At 33.9% G+C, this 7,375-nt stretch overlaps 1 long non-coding RNA gene and 1 pseudogene across 2 annotated transcripts; both read right to left on the reverse strand.

Annotated features, from left to right (window-relative positions):
• Positions 1–1,080: 1,080 nt before the first annotated feature.
• On the reverse strand, positions 1,081–3,800 carry LOC308634616. The gene is made up of 3 exons (XR_014019049.1): positions 3,578–3,800; positions 2,467–2,531; positions 1,081–1,123 (listed from the first exon to the last, which is right to left on the reverse strand). It is a non-coding gene; the product is annotated as an uncharacterized lncRNA (long non-coding RNA).
• A 1,694-nt stretch (positions 3,801–5,494) lies between these two features.
• Positions 5,495–6,063, reverse strand: LOC308634068 (casein kinase II subunit beta-like; annotated as a pseudogene). Its single transcript has one exon. The product of its transcript is annotated as a casein kinase II subunit beta-like (transcript).
• Positions 6,064–7,375: the final 1,312 nt, after the last annotated feature.

A 7,375-nucleotide genomic window follows, 5' to 3' on the forward strand; every position in this document is an offset into this window, starting at 1 on the left:
GTTCAGAAAATTGTTTTCTTAGTAGCTGATGGAATGTTACATAATTTCTTTTTAGCATCATTGCCAGAATTCCTATCTTCATCCCAGTGCCGGTGAAGACAAAGATAAAACCAAACTACATCTTCTATTATAGCTATCACAGTAAACTGTATAAACTGTTGCATCAATGAATAATAACTCAACAAGTAATGCTCAATCAAGGAGTCAATTTACTTTGTGAGGAAATGGACATATTGATAGATTCCTCCGCTATGAACTGCTTGCAGAAATTGCCTGGACTATGTAACACTTGTATGCATTGTGAACTAACGTTTGTGGTAGTGCTGGCATATCTTTGCTGATGGTGTCACCAGTAATACAATTTTTCCCAAAGAGCTGTCAATTGGCTTGGTGTCATGGCATTTCTGTACCCTCTTCCCTTCTGCTAGTGATGGTCTAAAATTTGGGGGCCAACAGAGGTGAGGCAAAGAACCTCACACCCCCACTGGCACCAGGGCAAAATTTGGGGGCCAACAGAGTGAGGCACTGGTGCATAGGCCTATCCACAAGTATGGCTGTATGCTAGACCGGTAGTCAGTGACGGGTATGATCCAATTGCAGTGGTACCAACCTAAGACAGGAGGCTGATGCCTAGAGTTCAGCTCATCCGATGATGGGTAAGAACCATATGTTGAATTGGACAACCTAACAGGCTTGGTCCCTAAGCCACATTGCTTGTTGTTTAATTAATCAGAAGGGGGAAGATGCTGAGAGCCATAGCCAAGTAGGAATGACCTATGGCATTTTTGGTTGAAAGGTGACCCTGCTCAGGGATTAGGGTGGCTCCAGGTTTAGGGTGGATCCTGCTGGGAATAGGGCATATCCTGCTGCCTTAGGTTCCCGCTCCTTGAGTTCCCGTTGAGTTCTCGTGGGGTTCTGAGAGTATTGGTATGCAGAGCCCAGTGAAGGGAGTGTATTTTCCTAGAACATGCATGTAGAGTGCCGGTTAGAGTTTGGGAATAAAGAGTTGCTGTTGGAATAAAGAGTTGCTGTTGGAATCTACAAGGCTCCTGTGGTGGCTCTGTTATTTTGTGCCCAGCGGGAAGGAGGTGTTGGTAGAGCAGAGATGCTCCACTCATGGCAGCTAGAAAACAATAGAAAAGAGGTAGGGGTCAGAATCCCAACATCCTGTCCAAGGGAACACCCCCAATGACCTAACTTACTTCCATTAGGCCCCAACTCCTACAAGCTGTACCACTTCTCATCAACACTATTGGCTGGGAATTAACCCTTCAACTCATGGACCTATGGAATCCAAACTGTAACAGAAGTAGAACCCATCTCAATTCACAAAGATTATTCTACAATCAAATTCTTTTAGGCACTCATAAAAATCTTTTATGACCTCACTTCATCTCCATCTGCATCTCCATCTCCATCTCTGACAAAAAAAAAAAAACCCTAAACATCTTTTGAACATTTCTTTTTATTCAACTAAGCAGAAACAAGGACTTTTAGATTACTGGGTATATTATAACTAGTAGATGTCTTGCTGCTGTGTTATTGTTAATTTTTTATTGATTCCAAAATATGAGCATGATAGTACCTCCTAGCTGATTCAAAACAAACTTGCACCACAAGAAGGATAAAAATGTATTTGTTATATACTGTGATAATAAACTTGGGTAAAATAACAAAACTCTCAATAGTAACTTCTGATCACTATAAAAGAGAGATAATAACATTTAAACAGATAGGAAAGGTAGCAGAATACAACAGTCACTAATATGCCATTATGCAATAATGTGAGATTGTAACAGATGTAATTCTGCAATCTGTGTTTGGGGTAAAAATGGGAGTTCAAAACCCAATTGAGTCTAATGTATGAAAGATGATATATCATGAGCTCTGTAATGTTTTGAATAATCAATAAAAAAATAGATAAAAAAAACATTTAAACGGCCATTCAATAAGAAGTAAGTAAAATAAAGAATTTAGTGCACTCTTGATATAGAATAAAACCAAAATAACTCAGACATTATTCTTATTAATGTAGCATAGAATAATAAATAATTATCTAATAGCATTCGGAGGAATAATTTACTTAAAAAATATGACCTTAAACATGCTTTAATAAACAATATAGAATGGAAATAAACTAAATATTAAAACTAAAGAAGTTAGAAAAATATTAACTATTAAAAGTTAGTAAAAAGGTATTAAAGAAATCATTGCATGAGAAAATGAAAAAACTATAAAATAATGTAGTTTCTGTGCTAATACTTTGAAATCTCTTATTAAGTAGAGATAATATTTTCAGCTTTTATCAATCAAACCCAGATGACTAAATGCACATTAGCATATAAAAAGTCATATAAACACAGATTCTGAGGCAAAGAATTTATAAATGAGTAGCATATTCAATACTAAGTCACAAAATATTATTAATACAAATAATATTCTAGGAATAAAATTACAGTACTTTACCAGAAGTAGAAAACTTGATCAATAGAATAATTGTTTTAATGATCTGGAAGTTGTCAAGTTTTTTTCTGAAAAGGGAAAGATGGAAATATTTCAGGCCTTCAGGCTCACACAGTCTTAGGTAAAACTATCCAATTTTGTCATTAAAACATGAAAATATCCATAGACATTGTAAATTTCAAGAGGTCTGTGTGCCTACAAAGCTGTATTTTCAAAAACAAGTATGGGTAAGATTGACTGCGGTTTGCAGGCTTTGGATCTAGTACTGCTTTTAAACATCACTACCCTAGATTGTATGCATAACCTTCAAATATCTGCTCCATTAACTTCCATCTAGTCTGTAAATAGCACCAGCACCCCTGCTCAATCAACTCTTCAGAGTGGAGCAAGAAAATATAATTAACAACATTCTGTTTGGCTCCTAACATCTTTTTAAAAATGTATTGGTTCTTTTTAGTTATACATGACTTAACATCTTTTAATATACATTTTGACTCTTATAGTAAAAGCAGAAAATCCTGCCCCCATCTGCTCCACAAATTAACTTCGTCACAATTGTTCTATCTCCCTGCTTCCTTCTACCACATGACTATTGTGTATGCTTGCTTTTTGGTCTACATATTATTACTCCTACTCTTTCCTAATTAACTCCTTATAAATTTGCCTCAGCTCATGAATTACTTTCTCAATTAATTATTCTCTTATTTCATCCACCAATTAAAAAGCCTCTGGCTTTTCCCAGCATCTGATCTGCAGTTTCATACATATTTATTATACTTGGATCCTATGTCTCCCCACTAGATTATATACCTTATATAGAGTATAAACCTTATATAGAGTATATACCTTATAAGGATAAAAGATATTCCTGGTTTGCTTATGATTTTTTGTTCTTATTATCTAGCATTTATCTGCTTACAAAACAGTGACTCCATTTGCTGAGTAAACAAATAAACTAAAGAATGCAAAAGTAAATGAAATACTGGACTAACTCCACACTCATCAAATAATACTTCTAAAGAATCCCAGGGCCAATTTTGAAGTGTTTTGCTTTAACTTTTTAGTGCCTGAGATTTACAAAAACTTCTAGAGCACAAAAATTTTGTAAACATACCTGATGCATTTTCTGCAAATTACTTTGACAGATAATAAGAAATAGAAAAGCAAATGTTGTTAATTGTCTTTTCACAGTATTCTTTCTTGAGCTACTTGATTGAATATTCTTCCAGTTCTTCAATATTTTTCAATATTCTTCCAGTTTCCCAGATAATTTCATTATGTACCCAAGGCTAAGATTTATCACATTCAGGCAGGTCTAAATATTCCTGCTCCTGGGGAGTTCTGAAAGACAAAACAAGAAAAAGCAAATTTTGGTATCTCCATTATGCAAATTTAAGTCATATATATTTTTATTATTGAATACTGCATCTATAAGAAATGTAGTATTAAGATTTCAAAATTAGCATTTATTTTTATCTCCCCAGTAGCTCTGAGAACTAGAACATGATAATCCAAGTATATCTAGACAGAAAAATAGAAAAAAAAAGAGCCCTGAATTCTATGTTGACCTATATTAGAATTTATTTTAGGATGAAATTTATTTTGAGAATATGTAGCAGAATATACAATTAGACATAAATATTCCTTGATAATTGTTTAAATATTCAGAAGAACCTCATAAAATAATAAAAATAAATTTCAATTAAATATAAAAGATGAAACAAACAAACTGAAGAATATATATATTTAAATCAGGCTAGGACTTCTAAAGCATAAAAGATCTGACAGAAATAGCAAATTAAAATATCAGTTCCCCTGTTATATGAAAATATCCATGTATGTTATATGTGTATATGTGTGTAATACTGTGTTATTGTATGTGTATATATATATATATATTATATTATATATATAATAAGATATAACAAAAAGTAAAACAAATATTTTCAACAAATATGGCAAGGAGTTAGTTTCCCTTATATGTAAAGAGATCTTAAAATATTTTTGCTTTTAGTATTTGTTTTCCTTTGTGATTCTTTTCTTTCATTTGAAGATAGAATCTAGGGCCTCATGCATAGTAGGCAAACATTCTACTACTGAGCTACACCCCCTGCCCAAAATTTTAAAATATACTAAGAAAAAAAATGAAAACTTAGGGGAAACTTAGATAAATAGTACAAATATATAATTTAACAATAAAATAATAAATTAAGTTGGTGGCACATTAAAAACAAATGTCAAATCTCACTAATGTTATAAAAACTGCCAACTTAAACTAATAAAATATTGGTTTTCATATGATATTTCTCAATGCTGATGAGAGCAAAAAGCAATGTTTACTTTTATATAAAATTGGTGCTGGTTTAAATGTATTAACCTCAATAAACAAAAGCAAACTAGGAATCAAAGCCTGTAAAAATCATTTCTTTGACCCAATAATTTTTCCTAGAAATTTAGTATGTACAACAATGTTTATTACAGAATTTTTCACAGTTTTAAAACTTTGAAATAACCTAAATATTACTAATGATAGAGTGATTAAGTTCAACATTTTTATAACTTATGACTGAACATTTTGATTCAGATTGCTGAAGTTCAACCTAGAGGTCATGGGAAATTGTCATTGGCTAATAAAAATGGATGTAGTTAATCTCAGGGGCTCAAGAGGCTAAAGCAGAAGGATTGCAAGTTCAAAGCCAGCCATAGCAACTTAGTGAGGTCCTGAGCAATTCAGCAAGGCTCTAAGAAACTCAGGGAGACCCCGTCTCTAAATAGAATATATAAAATGGCTGGAAATGTGGCTCTGTGGTCAAGCACTCCTGTTTTAAATCCTTGATGCACCCCCCAAAAAATAGCATATAGTAATAAGGACCAAAAAAAATCTGTGTTTGAGCATATATACATGTGTGTGGGTGTCTTATAATGTGGAAAGAGTGACTAAAAGGAAATATGCTAGCATGCCAATGATAGATCTCTCTGGATTATGAAAATTCAATTGACTTTTATTTTATTTATTATAGTTTTATTTACTTTACAGGCCCCATTGGGTCATTAGGTTTCCAGGTCGCTTGGGCCGGTATTCTGGATGCACCATGAAGAGCATGTGAAGGAAATTGGTGCCAAAGTTGGCACCCTCCTTGTGATGGTGCCTCAAAGACTTGGGTGCGTACACATCCATGCACTTGGGACAGTATAGCTGAACCATGGCCTCACCTGGGATGTCTGAAAGGCTGTTGGGAAGCATTGGCTGGTTCATTACAGTACACATGGGGGCAGTAGCCAAAATCCCCCCTGCTAGTATTTTTCTAACATCTGGGAGATGCCACAGTTGGTGAGGATGTAGCGGGCGTGGATCAATCCATACAACATCTCAGTTGCCTGCTCAATCAGGTCACTCTGGTTGGGGTTGTCTTCTAGCTCTTCAGCAGGAACCAGGTCCAAGATCATGTCTAGAGCTTGTCAATATTGAGACACTTGCTCATTGAGTCCAGTAAGATTAAATTTGTCCTAGATATAGTCTTCATCCACTTAACAGAAGAATCCATTGCCACGAAGCCCACAGAACCAGGAAATTCAGAACACTTCCTCTGAGCTAATCATCTTCATGTGAGCCTCTGGATAGAGAACTGGACCAGGGTGGGGGAGGGGATTAAGGCTTTTAAGGAACCACGGCTACCGCTACAGCGCAGGCTGGGGACCCAACAAGGGCAGGCTAAGTGGGGGGGCAGTGAGGGGGGAGTTGTGCTATATATTCTTCATACATCATTTATCTCCCTTCTGTTCACTTTCATCCCTACTGGTATGAATTATTTGAAAAAATAGAGAAGAAATAGCAATTCAGATAATGATCTATTTTGATGTTTATATCATAACCAGTTTTCTCTTCATTTTTTTTAAATTTTTAATTTAAGCTTTTCAGTTATGCTTGAAAAAGAGTCTCTATCATGATTCTGCATGGGTCTTTGTCAAATGACAGTATTTAATTATTATTTTCTAGGTCTAACTAAGAAAATGTCATATTTTCACAAAATACAGATTTCACTTAATGTAACAGGAAACCAAGCAGATTTTCTGAGGAACAAGCAGAGGTATGGGGAAGTGAGGCGTTGAACGACATAGAGTGGGTAAATTCTGGCAACACTGATCCACACTGTGAGGGCAGAACCATCTCAATGTCTACATCTCTTTTTAAATTGTCATCTCAGAATAGTCTACCCTGCTCAACTTCAAAATAAAACAAATTGCATAAGCATTTCAAAGCAACCTCTTTCAAAAAATTCTATGAATTCTAACCTGATGTATGAAAAATCTTATGTAGGAATGAGGCTATGTCATTTAACTGAATTATCTTTGTATGTGAAATTTTTTAACATAAACTCTGCAGCATACCATTGGACCTCTCTGTCATCACTAGGGGTTTTTTATTATATTTTTACTTATTAACTGTTCATAGGACAGTTAACAACTTAAAAGTTTGTTGATATTATTGCCTCTATTACATAGGTGGAGGGAGAAACCAAGGAATACACACAAAGTACTACAGCAGGAATTTTCTTAATAACAAAATTTAATTATGTGTCTGTATTATGAAAAATTTAAAATAAACCATTTAAGTAATATCATGAGAGAAAATTTTTAGGGATATTTTATAAAAAATATGTATATCTCTAGATCAAAAGATTAAAATAGAGCTGAGATAAATTATAAAAGGCATGAGTAAATAGAGAGATACATCATATTTATGGATTGAAAGGCTCAGTATTTTTAAGGTATTTTTTATTTTTTATTTTTCAATCACCTATGAATTAAAATATATCATAATCACAGACTATACAAAACATAGATATCTACAAAAGTGAAAATTTATAAAAGTGGAAGTTAAAATGTTAATTTTAAAATTTATATCAAAATA

This window comes from Spermophilus citellus, assembly GCF_964194105.1.
Source record: "Spermophilus citellus genome assembly, chromosome: 15".
Taxonomy (NCBI): domain Eukaryota; kingdom Metazoa; phylum Chordata; class Mammalia; order Rodentia; family Sciuridae; genus Spermophilus; species Spermophilus citellus.